Source organism: Saccopteryx leptura, chromosome 3 (genome assembly GCF_036850995.1).
Source record: "Saccopteryx leptura isolate mSacLep1 chromosome 3, mSacLep1_pri_phased_curated, whole genome shotgun sequence".
Taxonomy (NCBI): domain Eukaryota; kingdom Metazoa; phylum Chordata; class Mammalia; order Chiroptera; family Emballonuridae; genus Saccopteryx; species Saccopteryx leptura.
Window position 1 is genome coordinate 241,787,406 of NC_089505.1, and position 17,925 is coordinate 241,805,330.

Genomic DNA, 17,925 nt, shown 5'->3' on the forward strand with positions numbered 1-17,925 from the left:
CATGCTGGGTGGATCCCTGTCAGGCGCATGCAGAAATCTGTCTAACTGCCTCCCCACTTCTAACTTCAGAAAACTACAAAAAAATTAAATTAAATTAAATTAAAAAGAAGTAAAAAAAAGGTTCAAATAAACAATTTAACCCTGCATCTAAAAGAACTAAAAAAAGAACAACAAATAAAGCCCAGAGGAAGTAAAAGAAAGGAAATAATAAAGGTCAGAGTGGAAATAAATGACATAGAGCCTAAAAACCAATACAGAAGATCAATGAAACCAAGAGCTGGTTCTTTGAAAGGTAAACAAGATTGATGAACCTTTAACCAGACTCACCAAAAAGAGAGAGAGAGAGAGAGAGAGAACTCAAATAAATAAAATTAGAAATAAAAGTGAAGAAGTAACATCTGACACTGCAGAAATACAAAAAATTGTAAGGAAATACTATGAAGATCTGTATGCCAAAAAATTGAACAACCTAGGCAAAATAGATAAATTCCTAGAAACATATAATCTTCCAAAACTCAATCTGGAAGAATCAGAAAACCTAAATAGACCAATTACAACAAATGAAATTGAAATAGTTATCAAAAAACTTCAAGTAACAAAAGTCCCTGACCAGATGGCTTCACAGGTGAACTTTACCAAACATTCAGAGGAGAACTAACACGTATTCTTAAGCTATTTTGAAAAAATTCAAGAGGAAGGAAGACTTCCAAGCTCCTTTTATGAGGCAAGCATAATCCTCATTCCAAAACCAGGTAAAGACACTACAAAGAAAGAAAACTATAGGCCAATATTCTTGATTAACTTAGATGCTGAAATTCTCAACAAAATATTAGCAAACCAGATTCAGCAATACATGAAAAAAATCAGACATCATGATCAAGTGGAATTTATTCTGGGGAGGCAAGGCTGGTATAATATTCTCAAATCAATGAATGTGATTCATCACATAAACAAAAGGAAGGATAAAAATCATGTGATAATATCAATAGATGTAGAAAAAGCATTTGATAAAATCCAGCATCCACTTATGATCAAAACTTTCAGCAAAGTGGGACTACAGGAAACATACCTCAACATGATAAAGGCCATCTAGGACAAACCCACAGCCAACATCATACTCAATGGGCAAAAATTAAAAGCAATCCCTTCAAGATCAGGAACAAGGCAAGGGTGCCCCTTTTCACCACTCCTATTCAATATAGTTCTGGAAGTCCTAACCACAGCAATCAGACAAGAAGAATAAATAAAAGGCATCCAAATTGGAAAAGAAGTAAAACTATCATTATTTGCTGATGACATGATACTGTACATAGAAATCCCTAAAGTCTCAGTCAAAATACTACTGGACCTGATAAATGAATTCAGCAGGGTAGTAGAATATAAAATTAAAACTCAGAAATCAGTGGCATTTCTATACACCAACAATAAACTGTCTGAAAGAGAAATTAAGGAAACAATCCCCTTTACTATTGCACCAAAAAAAATAAAGTACCTAGGAGTAAATTTAACCAAGAAGGTAAAAGACTTGCACTTGGAAAATTATAAAACATTGATAAAAGAAATCAAGGAAGATACAAACAAGTGGAAGCATATACCATGTTCATGGATAGGAAGAATAAACATCATTAAAATGTCTATATTACCCAAAGCAATCTATAAATTCTATGCAATTCCTATTAAAATACCAATGGCATACTTCAAAGATATAGAAAAAATATTTCAAAATTTATATGGAACCAAAAAAGAACACAAATAGCCTCAGCAATCTTGAAAATGAAGAATAAAGTGGGAGGTATCACACTTCCTGTATCAAGTTATACTACAAGGCCCATGTGTATTTCAAAACAGCTGGGTACTGCGCATAAGAACAGGCTTAGAGATCAATGGAAACAGAACAGAAAACCTAGAAATAAACCCACAACTGTGGGTCAATTGATAATCTTGACAAAGAGGCAAGAGCATACAATGGAGTAAAGACGCAGTCTCTTTCAATAAAGGTGACGCCCCCCCCTCTCTGGGAAATTGGACAAGTACATGCAAAAAAATGAAACTAGACCACCAACTTACACCATTCACAAAAATAAACTCAAAATGAATAAAAGACTTAAATGTAAGTTGTGAAACCATAAACATCTTGGAAGAAAACATAGGTAGTAAACTCCTCGATATCTCTTATAGTAATATTTTTGTAGTACTATCTTGTAGTAATATTTTTGCCAATACATCTGATAAGGGGTTAATAACAAAAATTTATAAAGAATTTCTAAAACTCAACACCAGGAAGGTAAACAATTCAATTAAAAAATGGGCAAAAGAACTGAACAGACACTTCTCCAAAGAGGACACTCAGCTAGCCAATAAACAGATGAAAAAATGTTCAACATCACTAATCATCAGAGAAATGCAAATTAAAACCACAATGAGATACCACCTCACATCTGTCAGAATGGCATTCATGAACAAATCAACACACAGTAAGTGCTGGCAAGTAAGTGTGGAGAAAAGGGAACCCTCCTGCACTGCTGGTAGGAATGCAGACTGGTGCAACCACTGTGGAAAACAGTATGGTGTTTCTTCAAAAAATTAAAAATGGAACTGCCTCTTGACCCAGCTATCCCACTGCTAGGAATATATCCTAAGAATACCAAATCACTGATTCAAAAGAAGATATGCACCCCCATGTTTATTGCAGCATTGTGTAGAGTGGCCAAGATCTGGAAACAGCCCAAGTGTCCATCAGTGGACAAGGGGATTGAAAAGCAGTGGTACATACACACAATGGAATACTACTCAGCCATGAATAAGAAGGAGATCTTACCTTTTGTGATGACATGGATGGACCTGGAGACTATTATGCTAAGTGAAATAAGCCAGGCAGAGAAAGAGAAATATCATATGATCTTACTTATACGTGGAATCTAAGGAACAAAATGAACTGAGGAACGAAATAGAGGCAGAGGCAGGGTCACAGGAACCAGAGGGACAGCTGTCAGAGGGGAGGGGGATGAGGGTATGGGATCAGAGAAGGTGAAGGGATTAGTGAAATTATATAATATATACATAACACAGAGATACAGATAGCAGGACAGCAGGTCCCAGAAGGAAGGAGGGTGGGAGTTGGGGGAGGGGGACAAAGGGGTATAGATAGGAACATGGGGGAGGGTTGGAGGTCATTCTATTCAGTGGGATGCTTGAATCCAGGTTAACACAATAAATTAAAATTAATATATATTAATTATATATACATTATATATATGTATTATATATACATTATATATGTATTGCACAGATTATATATATATACATTATATATATATATGTATTGCACAGATGAGATGTCGCTGAGACTTCTAGATGGCCATCAAAATCTGTCCATCACTTGACCATAATAATAGAGTTATAGCTGGTTTCCTTGTCAGCAACTATATTTCCTCACTGAACTTGCAACTAGATCTGAAAAATTGACTAAATATGAGTCAGTGGAACTTGAACTGAAGCAATGTGTGCAACTTCTGTGTCCTCTTCAACTTAAAAGTCAAGCCCCTTATCTTACTGACATTCTCATTCCTCTTCCTGTCAACTGGAACTGAACTTGGAAACCATCCAACTTTGGTATAGAGTTATTCTGTCAAATATAGTCTGTGGCTACTTAAATTTAAATTAAGTAAAATTAAAAATTTAGTTCCTCAGTCACACTAGCCTCATTTTAACTTCTCAGTAGCCACATGTGGCTGGAAGCTAACATATTGTAGACCATGGATGAAGAACATTTCCATCATCATAGGAAGTTCTGCTGGACCGTGCAGTGCAGGGAATGACAGAGCAATAAAATAGAAAAAGCCTGGATCCCCAAATGACCCCATGGAGCAGAGCAACCCTGCTAGTCTAGTTCAGTTTGTTAGATGAAGAAGAAATAAATTTCTACTTTAGTAAAGCCAGTATGTTTTGGGGCATGTTTGTTACAGCAAATGAACCTTTACCCTGATACAGAAAACTTCAGCACAATAGTCAGTGAGTGGCAATGCTGTCTTTCTTGTTCACTTCATTGTTTCCACTGCCTTGAAACTGGACATTTGTGTTTTGATTATTTTAGACCTGGTCCATAACGTCTTACATCTTTGACCTGTGCAGATCTCCTTCTCCTGACTCTACAGAATCTTATTTCTCTCTCTTCCTCCACCAATACATCTGAAACACTGAAATATCTATAGAGTTTTATAAATACAGGCATAATGCAGCCAGCAGTCTCCCAAATATAAACAAAATGCCTTGGTTTCCCCTCGTATCACTTCATACTGTAAGTTTTATTGTAATATATATATTTTCTGGCTAGACACAATTTTCCAAGAACATATCCCTTGTTCATGTCTCTTGCTTGGCAGATTGGTAATCTACAATGTGGAAACACTTTTACAAAGACTGAAACACTCCCAGTGAGTATGGCCACCATGTCATCTTATCTCTGTGTATACTTTAACAATGTAATGTAGACAGACGACTCATAGCTGGAAATAGTCTTATTCATTCACAAAGAGAAATCACTGTCACAATGAATGGAAACAGTCCAACTCCCCATGATCAGCACCTTCTCTGAGGCAGAGCTAGGTGGGAAGCCAGGTCAACATCAAAACATTGCCTCGGAGAGGTGGGCTCAGAACAAAAGGAGCTATAATTCCAGTGTTTGAAGGCACTTGAATGGGACAGACTGACATGCCTGGCCCAGGGGACCAAAGTAGTCAGAAGTACTGGCTAACACTCAGGCTACTTACCTAGTGGGCAATGGTGTCTCTGGAACTCCTTCTTTACTTACCCATACTGACTGACACATTCTTCTAGATAGATTTTATCAGGTCTAGTTGAGTCTGGGAGCAATTTAGCCTCTGATGTACTTGACTTTGAGGTACCACAACACTCCTATCTCTTATTTCCAAATTCTTGGGGAAAGCCTACCATAGCTTACATACTGGAGCATATTATGATGAACAAAGGCTTTAATCATGGTATTCTGAGCAGAGCCTCACATGTGTTTCCTTCTTACAGCAGGGACAATACACTTTTGAGGTCCAGGTAGATGTCATGAAAGAGAAGTACCACTCTGTGTATTATACTCAGCACACTGTTGGAGAGAGTCTGGGAGGATTCTGAGACAAAATCCATGGAAAAAGTATAATTGTCATTTCTTAGAAAACTCAGAGGAAATTCTTGAAATTGTCACAGCCTTCCCTGATGTGTAGGAAAAGAGCACTTCTACCAAGTTGTGGTCTAAGAGGAGCTGCTTCCCCAAGGGCTTGGTTGTGACCCAGGAACAAAGGAGCTCTGAGCTCCTAGGTCACGCAGGCTTTAAGTCAGTGTTCCAGTATCACTTCTTACCATGACAGTGGCTACTTTATTGATGATGAATCGGTTCAGCTGACATGTATAGAGCATGAGCAGTGCACCATGAGGACTATATACATAAGGGGCATTGATAAACTGAGGATCATAAGTACTCCAAAGAAATGAAACAAACAGCCAACAGTCTAACTGGTGGTTGTCATTGGTTTCCTTCACTTCCTCCATGTTGCAGGCATTCTACATTCATACTTTATCTCCCCAGCCCTTAGGAGGGAGATTTACATTTTCCTGTAGACCATAAGTCTGTGGACCAGCACTGGGGGTAAAATTGCCTGGGGAATTTGTGTGTGTGTGTGTGTGTGTGTGTGTGTGTGTGTGTGTGTGTGTGTGTGTGAGAGAGAGAGAGAGAGAGAGAGAGAGAGAGAGATATTCTTGGAGCTCCACTCCCAAGATTCTGATCATTAGATCTGGGGATAGTATGATCCAGAAATCGGCATTTTTAACCAGTGCCACAAATAAATCTGATATGCAGCCAAGTTCTGAAACAAGTATTTAAATCGGTAGTTTCCAAACTGAATTTCTATCAAGAGAGACACGGCAGGGGCTGTTCTCCGGTGTGACAGAGTCAGCCTCCGTTATGTGCACTTCCCAGCAAGCCAGCGCTGACGGTTCCTATCAGCTCCCACTGAGACAGCACATGTGAGTGTACATGAGAACGGTCTCATCTAGGGAGAGCCTTAAATGCACTCTGATCAACTTATTTTCAAGTCAATTGTCACTCTGATTAGTAACAAGTCACTTGTGGTTGATTTATCAGCTCATCTATGTCATAACTGAGAGTAGCTGTTTCACAGTGGGAATGAAGACACCTCTTCTGGAAAGGTAATGGGAGCCTCAGGGTAGCATGTACCATTTGCTGACTTTGATCACAAACATCCATGGGACCTGCACCCTCATCAAGATATAGAAGTTTCCTTCATGTCCCTTCCCATTTAACTCCCATCTCTGCCCCCACCCAGAGACAACTACTGTGTTGGTTTTTCCACCATTAGTTAATTTTGTCTGCTAGAGCTTCATAGAAATGGAATTATACAGTATTACTCTTTTTTGTAAAGCTTTCACTCAGCATAATATTTTGAAGTTCATCCATGTTGTTGAATAGATCACTAGTTAATTCATTTTTATTGCTGAGTAGTATTCCATCAGGTGAATGTAACAGAATGTTTATTCATTCACATGTTATGGGCCCCTAAACTATTTCCAGTTCAGGGCTATTATATATAAGACTACTATAAACATCCATGTGTAATTTCTTTTGTGAACACGTGTTTCCATGTCCCTAGAAGAATTGCTGGGTCATAAAACAGGTGATGGTTTAGTTTTATTGCAGTAACATTTTAAATGCTGCCTTTAACACACATAAAACATGCACATCATGTCTTAGGGTAATATTTAGGTGGGGCTGGGACAAGACACACAAAGGTGTTCAAACACACACACATTCCAAAGAGAGTATGTCATTAACAAGATTAATTATTGGCTGCTAAATAGTTGTGGATACTTGTACCTTGCCCTGGAGAATTAGAGATCTAGGGGCATGGCTAGATTTTGTTTTTAGGAAACTTGCCTTTGGAGGGGATGAGACCCCAGGCCTCAAGCAATTTGCTGACTGAAGAAGTTATGGAGAGAGAAATCAGGGAAGGAAGATAACCAGCTGGCTGCAAGTGACGCTACTTACCACCACCAATGAAGGCTTGAAGAGGTTGTCTGCTGTTGCCTTATGGTAAGGTCTCACAGCTACAGCACCCATATATATCTGGTGTCTGGACACATTGTCTTAAGAGTTTTGGAGGGGATCTTTGAGATCATCATGGTGTAGCTAAGTAGCAGCGAATACAGGCCCTGGAACCACATTGGTTGCATCCAAACCCCAGCTCTAACCTTGAATGTCTGTGACCTCAGGTCTAAGCCTCAGTTTCCTCATTTGTAAAATGAGGTAACAATAGTATCTACAGCACAGGGACGTGGGAAAGCATAAATGAGATCTGTGCATAAAGCACCCAGTGCAGGGCCTGGTACACAACGGCTGCTCCAGGCATATCCTCTGTCTTGCCGTGTCTCCTTCCTCGCTTTAGGAATGGCCTGGGAAGACTGACCATCCTGCCCATTGCAGAACAGCCAGGAAAGAACAAAATAAGATGGTTAACTCCATTTAATTCAGCCAGTTCGCACCTAATTTTTGGTTGAATTCAGCAAACCGGTTGTTAACATGGCACTTGTAATCAGGATTCTCTCTAAAGTGGGCACCTGGGCAGCTGCCCGATGTGGAAATTCCAAATTTACATTCCTTACTCTTTTTTAACGTTCATTTTCACAACAGCATATTCTAAGTGCCTGTAGTAATGTTCATTCCGTCCATAGGTGAAAAAAATTGCAAGTGAGGACGGACGCCAATCAAGATGCAATATGGAAATATCTTAAATAACAGTTTTATTGTTTTTTGTCAGGTATTATTTAATACTTTTTAATATATTAATACTTTCTTATAATATAATCTAGTTTTGTGTACCTCTTTTATCGTTCTTATTTAAGTATTAAATGCATGAAATAATAAACTATCCTTTGGTATATCATTTTTTTATATTTAAAATGGTCATTAGGACAGAGAATTGGTTGTTAAATTATTTGAATCCCACCACTGGTTAACTCGTATCTGTTACCCCGGATTCTGTGCTCTTTCTGCTTCAACATGCTGCCTTCTTCAATGTGCCAGGTGTGAGACAAGGTGCAAAGAGAAAAAAGCAATCTTACCCAGCCTACCTGGGTGCAATGCACCCCGTGTTGACAAGCTGGAAGAGGAGATTCTGTGGCTGGAAGCAGACATCCTACAGAGAATGCTGCTGAAACCACCAGGTTGCAAGTCAGCACTTAGCGCCTGGGGGAACTTAAGCTCTCTTTTTTAATATCTCTGGGCCTAGCTCCTCTTCTGTGAAGGGGGACTAGTAATGCATGAGGGTGCCTATAGATCTGTGTTGCCTTTGGGACTCTTGCTCCTGTACTGGTACGGGAGGGATCCTAACCCACAGGGACTACGCTGAGAGGTGGCTGTCACCTCTCAGGGCCCAGGAACACAAAGAAGACAAAATGCAATCTGGCTTCCAGAAAACTGGGAGACTTTATCACTCCTGGGAAACCAGTAGGCAGCTGGGGCAAGCAATCTCAAGTCCAGCTCAGATTTTAATGGTTAGTCACCACTCAATATGAAGAAAGCTTTTCAAATCTCCTCCTAGTACTGATCCCTCCTCACATCACAACTTGCATCACATAAATAGCAATGCAAAGAGAAAAAAAACTCAGATAAAAGCTTTAAAAAAAAATTTCCACTACCTAGAAACAACCATTATTAACATTAAGTAAAAATCACCCTAAGCATACTTCCATGGGAGAAAGGTGAATAGGATGAATAGATAAGTATATAAAAATACTTACATAAAATAATACTACAGCTGCTATTTTATTATAATTACAAAATACTAAAGTTGCTTTTGTTAACATTTAAGAGAAGGCAAAAACTCAAGTGAAAATGAACTTTAATTATGCTGATGTCAGATATTTTTTCAGCATAAGAAAACTGACTTCCTAAAACATTCTTCTAAGGTTAAGGAGAGACTACAAAAATTTTTTAAGAACTAAAGTTAATTTTTATTATATGTTGCCATTTCACACAGTATAGATTGATTCCTGGCAATTAAAAGTAAGGTCTGCAAGCTTCCTTTCATTTCTTTAATGTATTACTTAGCTTTCGAACTCTTATTTTATTAAATTTATGTTTTATGCTAGTCTGTAATCCAAAACACTAATGAGCAATTTTCTTCTATTTCTTGAGCTATGTTTTCTTCTAGATGGAGCTCCTTGTATTTCTGACACGTTTCAGTTTTTTGTTTGTTTTGCTGTTGTTTTTATGTAATTGTGCTATCTATTTTCATTCTGCTCATGCTTGGACCTTTTCTTTGCTCTGATGTGATAATCACAGTAATGCTATTCAACACTTAGCTATACGTCAGTCACTGTTACAAGTGGTTTCTGTATACTAACCTATTTAATCCTCACAAGAATTCTGAGGTCTTATTACTATCCCCATTTAACAGATGAGGAACTTTAGGCCTAACTTGTTCAAGTAACTGTAAGTAGCAGAGGCAGATTAGAAACTAGGCATTCTGACATGCAAAAGAATGAAACTGGACTACAGTCTCTCCCCCTGTACAAAAATTAACTCAAAATGGATCAAAGATCTAAACATAAGACCTGAAACAATTAAGTACATAGAAGAAGACATAGGTACTCAACTCAGGGACCTGGGTTTTAAAGAGCATTTTATGAATTTGACTCCACAGGCAAGAGAAGTGAAGGCAAAAATTAATGAATGGGACTACATCAGACTAAGAAGTTTTTGCTCAGCAAGAGAAACTGATAACAAAATAAACAGAAAGCCAACTAAATGGGAAATGATTTTTTCAAACGACAGCTCAGATAAGGGCCTAATATCCAAAATATACAAAGAACTCATAAAACTCAACAACAAACAAACAAACAATCCAATAAAAAAATGGGAAGAGGATATGAATAGACACTTCTCCCAGGAAGAAGTACAAATGGCCAACAGATATATGAAAAGATGCTCATCTTCTTTAGCTATTAGAGAAATGCAAATCAAAACGGCAATGAGATACCACCTCACACCTGTTCGATTAGCTGTTATTAGCAAGTCAGGTAACAGCAAATGTTGGAGAGGCTGTGGAGAAAAAGGAACCCTCATACACTGTTGGTGGGAATGTAAAGTAGTACAACCATTATGGAAGAAAGTATGGTGGTTCCTCAAAAAACTGAAAATAGAACTACCTTATGACCCAGCAATCCCTCTACTGGGTATATATCCCAAAAACTCAGAAACATTGATACGTAAAGACACATGCAGCCCCATGTTTATTGCAGCATTGTTCACAGTGGCCAGGACATGGAAACAACCAAAAAGCCCATCAATAGATGACTGGATAAAGAAGATGTGGCACATATACACTATGGAATACTACTCAGCCATAAGAAATGATGACATCGGAACATTTACAGCAAAATGGGGGGATCTTGATAACATGATACGAAGCGAAATAAGTAAATCAGAAAAAAACAGGAACTGTATTATTCCATACGTAGGTGGGACATAATAGTGAAACTAAGAGACATTTATAAGAATGTGGTGGTTACGGGGGGGGAGGGGGGAATGGGAGAGGGATAGGGGGTGGGGAGGGGCACAAAGAAAACAAGATAGAAGGTGACAGAGGACAATCTGACTTTGGGTGGTGGGTATGCAACATAATTGAACGACAAGATAACCTGGACTTGTTATCTTTGAATATATGTATCCTGATTTATTGATGTCACCCCATTAAAAAAATAAAATTATATAATAAAAAAATAAATAAATAAATAAATAAAATAAAAAAAATAAAAATAAAAAAGAAACTAGGCATTCTGGCTCCAGCATCTGTTTTCTTAACCACTGTACTTCCCATCTTTTGTTCTCTAGGCCCTAGAGTCTAGGGAACTATAACTGGAGGACTGGCTATTTCCTTGTTCTGTACACTTTTCCTGCAGCCTGAAACCATTGTGATTAGAGAGAGAGAGGGCTCCCCTTAGAAGATGGGCCAACCTGAAGAGTTAACTTACAGTACTGGATCCACCCCACCTTGTTGAGACGTCATTCTAATCTCCCAGACAGAGCTCCCTCGCCTTTGGGTTCATCCTCTGGTTTAGAGCCCTCACCACCACAGAAAAAGGTTCACTCGCATCTGCCTCACCCACTTCTCTCAGCTATTGTGTCACTTCTTTCCAGTCAGAAAAGGAAAGAGGGCATTCCTCCTCAATTTTCTTTTCTCCTGACCAAGGGTATAAGTAAGAATTCTCAGGATTTTGGTGACTCACAGTTATAACGTCTTGAAGATGGAGTTCAGAACTTTCTATGTAATGTACTTCCTCTTAAAGCCTGGGTCTTCTATGTCTTTCTTTATTGGCCAGTTTTTGAAGTTTGTGGCACTGCAAGGTGCCCTATTCATTGTTTGATTTTTATTTATTTATTTATTTTTTATTTTTCTGAAGCTGGAAACGGGGAGGCAGTCAGACAGACTCCTGCATGTGCCCGACCAGGATCCACCCGGCACGCCCACCAGGGGGCGATGCTCTGCCCATCTGAGGTGTCGCTCTGTCGCGACCAGAGCCACTCTAGCCCCTGGGGTAGAGGCCAAGGAGCCATCCCCAGCACCCGGGCCATCTTTTGCTCCAATGGAGCCTCGGCTGCGGGAGGGGAAGAGAGAGACAGAGAGGAAGGAGAGGGGGAGGGGTGAAGCAGATGGGCACCTCTCCTGTGTGCCCTGGCCCGGAATCAAACCCGGGACTTCCGCACGCCAGGCCGAAGCTTTACCACGGAGCCAACCGGCCAGGGCCTCATTGTTTGATTATTGAGGTAAAATATTTTGCTAATTTATATGGATTTGGGGCTGGGGTGATTATTCACTTCTTTAATTAGGTTGGTATTAGAGAAGGGAGACGCTGTAAGTTATATTCACTCTGCCATCCTGGATCAAATATGCATAACTATAGTTTAGCATTCATTGTTTCTTGAAGATTCCAAGTTACCTAAATTTTATAGATCTGATAGGGGAAATACGGTTCCTATGGGAAAGGACAAAACCCTAAAAAGTAAAAATATATCCAAGATGAGGTAGAATATTCTGAACCAATTAGTTGGAAAAAAAAAAAAATGCTCTAAGCACTGGACTGTTTATAGCTATTTAGCTTTGACTTAGTAATGTCAGATCCCTGGCTCAGACAAGGAGAAAGAGCAGGAACACATTTTTAATTTTTCTGCTTTTTAGCATGATTTGTTCTTATTCTTTTTGGATACTGTGCCTTCATACTGTTAACAGCAGGTTTTGGTAGCTTTGGGCCTAATTAATACCTAGTACAGTCTCATTTTTCTTTCCCCAACCCAAGTGTATGTAAATAAGACACCAGGAACTGGAAACGCAGCTTCCTTTGCCGACTCCCGGGCCCATGACTGACAGACAAGGAACAAGGAAGGAGACAGACAGCACAGGCGTTGCTGACCATGAAAGAAGCCCAGCTCCTCCACAGGCCTTATACACAGAAATTTAAAAAGCAAGGGAAGCCACAGGAGCCTTATCTAAGTGAGTTCCCCAACAGAAGTGGGCACAGTTTAGACTTATTTATAGGAGTAAAAATAACAATGTCAGGTGGGGCTGAGAGAAAATACATGCATAGCACATATCTGATAAAGGGCTTACATCCAGAATGTATAAAGAACTCTCAAAACTCAAAAAAAAAAAAAATCAACCCAATTTTAAAAATAGGAAAAAGATGAGGGCAGCCACTTCACCAAAAAAGCAATATAATGACAAATATGTATATGAAAAAATGCTCAGCATACTAGTCATTAGGGAAATACAAATTAAAACCACAATTAGATGAAGTATACATATCTATTAGAATGTTTTTTAAAAAACAATTTTGGCCCTGGCCGGTTGGCTCAGCGGTAGAGCGTCGGCCTGGCGTGCGGGGGACCTGGGTTCGATTCCCGGCCAGGGCACATAGGAGAAGCGCCCATTTGCTTCTCCACCCCCACCCCCTCCTTCCTCTCTGTCTCTCTCTTCCCCTCCCGCAGCCAAGGCTCCATTGGAGCAAGGGTGGCCTGGGCGCTGGGGATGGCTCCTTGGCCTCTGCCCCAGGGGCTGGAGTGGCTCTGGTCGCGGCATAGCGACACCCTGGAGGGGCAGAGCATCGCCCCCTGGTGGGCAGAGCGTCGCCCCTGGTGGGCGTGCCGGGTGGATCCCGGTCGGTGCATGCGGGAGTCTGTCTGACTGTCTCTCCCCGTTTCCAGCTTCAGAAAAAAAAAAAACAACAACAACAATTTTTCAAGTTAATTACAACTGCTAGCAGAGTACCTGGAGTTCTCAAAAACTTCTGCTATAAATGCAAAATGTACAGCCACTTTGGAAAACAGTTGAGCAATTTCTTTAAAAATTAAACAAACATCCATTTACAATAAGATCCAGCATTCCTACACCTATGTAATTACTCAAGAGAAATGAAAACTTACATTCACACCAAAACCTTTACAAAATGTTTATAATGGCTTTATTAATAATTACCAAAACCTAGATACGACCCAAATATCCCTTGATTGGGAAATGGATCAACAGAACAATGGTATATATATATTATACAATGGAACACTACTCAGTAATGAAAAGGAACTACTGATACATAATAACATAGTGAATTTCAAATGCATTATGCTAAATTAAAGAAGTCAGATTCAAAACTCTACATACTGTCTGATTCCATTCATAAAGGCAAACAACAAGGTGCATTCAACAGATCAGTGGTTGCCAGGGGCTGGGGCACTAGGAAGGTAGGAGAGGACTAGCATGAAGGAATTTTTCTGATGATACAACTGTTCTATACTTTGATTAACATGGTGATTTTATGCATTTACCAAAACTCATAGAACTATACACTAAAGAGGTAAATTTTGCCAGGGTAAAAAAAAAAAAAAAAAAAGGCATTTCATAAAAGAAAAACACATCATGTGGAAGAAACTTTATTTAGAATAACCCACTCAATTGACAAGAGACAAAATATGAGAATTGTAAGTACCGTATTTCCCCACGTATAAGACACGCTTTTTTCCAAAGACTTTGGGGTCTAAAAACTGGGTGGGTCCTGGCCGGTTGGCTCAGCGGTAGAGCGTCGGCCTGGTGTGCGGGGGACCCGGGTTCGATTCCCGGCCAGGGCACACAGGAGAAGCGCCCATTTGCTTCTCCACCCCCCCCCCTCCTTCCTCTCTGTCTCTCTCTTCCCCTCCCGCAGCCAAAGCTCCATTGGAGCAAAGATGGCCCGAGCGCTGGGGATGGCTCCTTGGCCTCTGCCCCAGGCGCTAGAGTGGCTCTGGTCTAGAGTGGCTCTGGTCGCGGCAGAGCAACGCCCCGGAGGGGCAGAGCATCGCCCCCTGGTGGGCAGAGCGTCGCCCCTGGTGGGCGTGCCGGGTGGATCCCGGTAAATACAAAAAACAAAAAACAAAAAAAAACTAGGTGGTTGTAGATTTTTTTTTACTTGCATTTCCCACTTTTTTGCGCTTGTTTTTGCACTCATAGTTGAAGACAGTGATTCATCATCAGACACAGATGAAGACAAGCTAATGGATAGAAGTTTTGACAGTGATGAGGAGTTGTATGAATTTTATGATGAATAAAACTTGAGTTCAATAATTTTATGTAATACATTTTTTTTCAACTTTCAAGCCCTAAAATTAAGGTGCATCTTATACATGGGAAATATGGTAATTAACAGTGTGATCTAAGGTAGTGGGCGTGGCTAGATGAAAATCGACCTCTTGACCCCTATCCAGGATCCTTACCACTACAGCGGTTATTTTCCAGTTTGTTTTTTTTTTACCTTAACTACACAGTAAGAAATACATCATTATCACAAACTCAGCAGATTAAAACAACACTCATTTATTTTCTCAGTTCTGCAGGTCATGAGTCTGACAGTGTGGCTGGATTCTGTGCTCACGGTCTCACAAGGTCAAAGTGAAAGAAAGCGTCAACTGGCCTGGCTCTATCTGGAGGCTGTAGGGAATAATCCATTTCCAATACCATGTTACTGGCAGAATTCAGTTCAAGGCAGCTGTGGGACTGAAGTCTTTGCTCATTGTCAGCTGAAGGTTTTCCTAAGCTTCTAAAGGCTTCCCACATTCCTTGGTTTATGGCCTTCTCCATCTTCGAAGCCAGCAAGAATGGGTCAAATCTTTTATGCTTTGAATCTGACAATCTCTTCTACCACATCTCTATTCTTCCTCTTATACCCTCACCCAGGAGAAAGCTCTGCTTTTAAGGGCTTCTGTGGTTACTTTGGGCCTGCCAAGATAATCTAGGATAATCTATTTTAAAGTCAACAGATTAGTAACCTTAATTACAGGAATTCCTAGTTTTATTGCTTTTCACTTCATTGTGCTTCACAGATACTGAGCTTTTACAAATTGAAAGTTTGTGACAACCCCTGCATGGAGCAAGCCTATGGGCTCTTTTTCCAACAGCATTTGCCCACTTCATGGCTTTGTGCAACATTTTAGTAATTCTCACAATATTTTAAACTTTTTCATTCTTATTATATTTGTTATAGTAACTTCAAGACTTCAGTGGAAAAAGCAATCACAGACAGTAGAAATCACACGAGAACCAAAATTAGGTGTGGAGACTAAAGATGTGACTGATTGCTGCAATCTCATGATCAATCTTTAACCGATGGAGTTGCTTATGGATGAGCAAAAGGTTTCTTGAAATAGAATTTACTCTTGGTGAAGATGCTGTGAAAGTTCTTAAAATAACAACAAAGGATTTAGAAAATTACATAAATTTAGTTGTAAAGCAGAAGCAAGATTTCAATTCTGAAAGTCCTACTGTGGTTAAAATGCTATCAAACAGATTTGCATGCTACAGAGAAATCGTTCATGAAAGGGAGAATGCAGCAAGCGTCCTTGTTGTCTTTAAGAAATTGTCTCCCTGGCCAGTTGGCTCAGTGGTAGAGCATTGGCCCAGCATGTGGAAGTCCCGTGTTTGATTCCAGTCAGGTCACACAGAAGCAACCATCTGCTTCTCCATGCCTTCCCTTCTCTCTCTTTTTCCCTCCCACCGCTTGAATGAACAAGTTGGCCCCAGGGCACTGAGGATGGCACCTCGCATCAGTTAGAGCAAGTTGGCCTCAGGGTGCTGAGGATGGCACCATGGCCTCATATCAGGTACTAAAAATAGCTTGGTTACCAAGCAATGGAGCAGTGGCCCCAGATGGTCAGAGCATCCCCTCCATATGCTCCATATGGGGATTGCTGGTGGATTCTGGTCAGGGTACATGTAGAAGTCTGTCTCTCTGCCTCCTGGCCTCTCACTTAATAAAAAATAAAAAATTGTCACAGCCACCCCAACCTTTGGCAACCACTACCCCGCTTGGTCAGCAGCCATCAACATGCAGGACTCTCCACCAGCAAAGATTAGGATTTGCCGAAGGCTCAGATGTGGTTAGCATATTTTAGCAGTATTTTTAAATGAAAATATGTACATTATTTTTTTAGATATACTGTTATTGCACACTTAAGAGACTACAGTATAGCCTGACAAGGTGGTGATGCAGTGGATAGAGCATCAGACGGAGATGCAGAGGACCCAGGTTTGAAACCCCAAGGTCGCTGGCTTGAGCTCGGGGTTGCTGGCTTGAGCAATGGGTCACTTGCTCTGCTGTAGTCCCCCGGTCAAGGCACATATCAGAAAGCAATCAATGAACAACTAAGGTGCTGCGACGAAGACCTGATGCTTCTCATCTCTATCCCTTTCTCCATCTCTGTCGCAAATAAAAAGACTACAGTATAGTGTAAACATAACTTCTATATGCACTGTGAAACCAAGTAACGCATGTGACTCCCTTTATTGCAGTATCTGCTTTATTGCAGTGGTTAGGAACTGAACCCGCAGTATCCGAGGTATGCCTGTACACTGGCAACATCCCCTTTGCCACGTAACATGACACATTCACAGGTATGATACCAGGGGGAAGGCAATGGAGGCCAAGTCTGCCCACCACATACATTTTACACAGTAGCCTAGTGTACACATATAAATGAAGCAAAAATTTACTACTTATCCTTACCCAACACTCTGATGCTTTCAATTTGTTACGTTAAAATGCCAATGGCAATATGCTACATCAATTTCATGTCCTACTAATGGGCTGCAACCTAATTTATCTTTTTAAAAGGCCAACGTGCCCTTTTATATTCCCATTTGCAATAGTAGGAGGCCTCAGAGGTCTATGTAACCCCTGAAAGTATATGAAAAGTTATGAGACTAATCATGGGAAATACTCATGTTGGGGACATTCTACAGGATCACCAGGGCAGGTCACAAAAATGAGGAAAGAATGAGAAATTGTCACAGGTCAGAGGAGACTGGAGAGACATGACAAGTGAATAAAATGAAGTAGCCTGAACTGGATCTTGGAACAAAAAACATATCAATGGGAGAATTGAAAAAAGCCAAAGTCTGGAGTTAATAGTAACACATAAGCCTGACCTGTGGCGGCACAATGGACCAAGTGTCCGCCTGGAACACTGAGGTTTCCAGTTTGAAACCCTGGGCTTGCTATAAGTTGATGCTTCCTGCTGCTCCCTTTCTCCACCCTCTTTCCTTCTCTCCCTTTCTCTCTCTCTTCTCCTAAAAATCAATAAATAAAATCTAAAAAAAAATAATAGTAACATGTAAACGTCAGTTTCTTAGTTTTAACAAACATACCAGGCAATGTAAGAGGTTAACAGGGAACCATATGAGGAACATACAAGAACTCAGCACTATCTCTGCAACTTTGTTGTAAATCTAGTATTATCACAAAATAGTTGATTTACGAAACATTACGGGACCATCTGTGCCTTTCCCTAGGGATACCTACAAACTCGGTATCTTCAGTCCA

The 17,925-nt window shown here is 40.2% G+C and overlaps 1 long non-coding RNA gene across 1 annotated transcript; it reads left to right on the forward strand.

The window, feature by feature from the left end:
* Nucleotides 1–13,497: 13,497 nt before the first annotated feature.
* LOC136400744 (uncharacterized) lies at nt 13,498–17,354 on the forward strand. The gene is made up of 2 exons (XR_010750367.1): nt 13,498–14,123; nt 14,499–17,354. It is a non-coding gene; the product is annotated as an uncharacterized lncRNA (long non-coding RNA).
* The last annotated feature ends 571 nt before the right edge of the window (nt 17,355–17,925 follow it).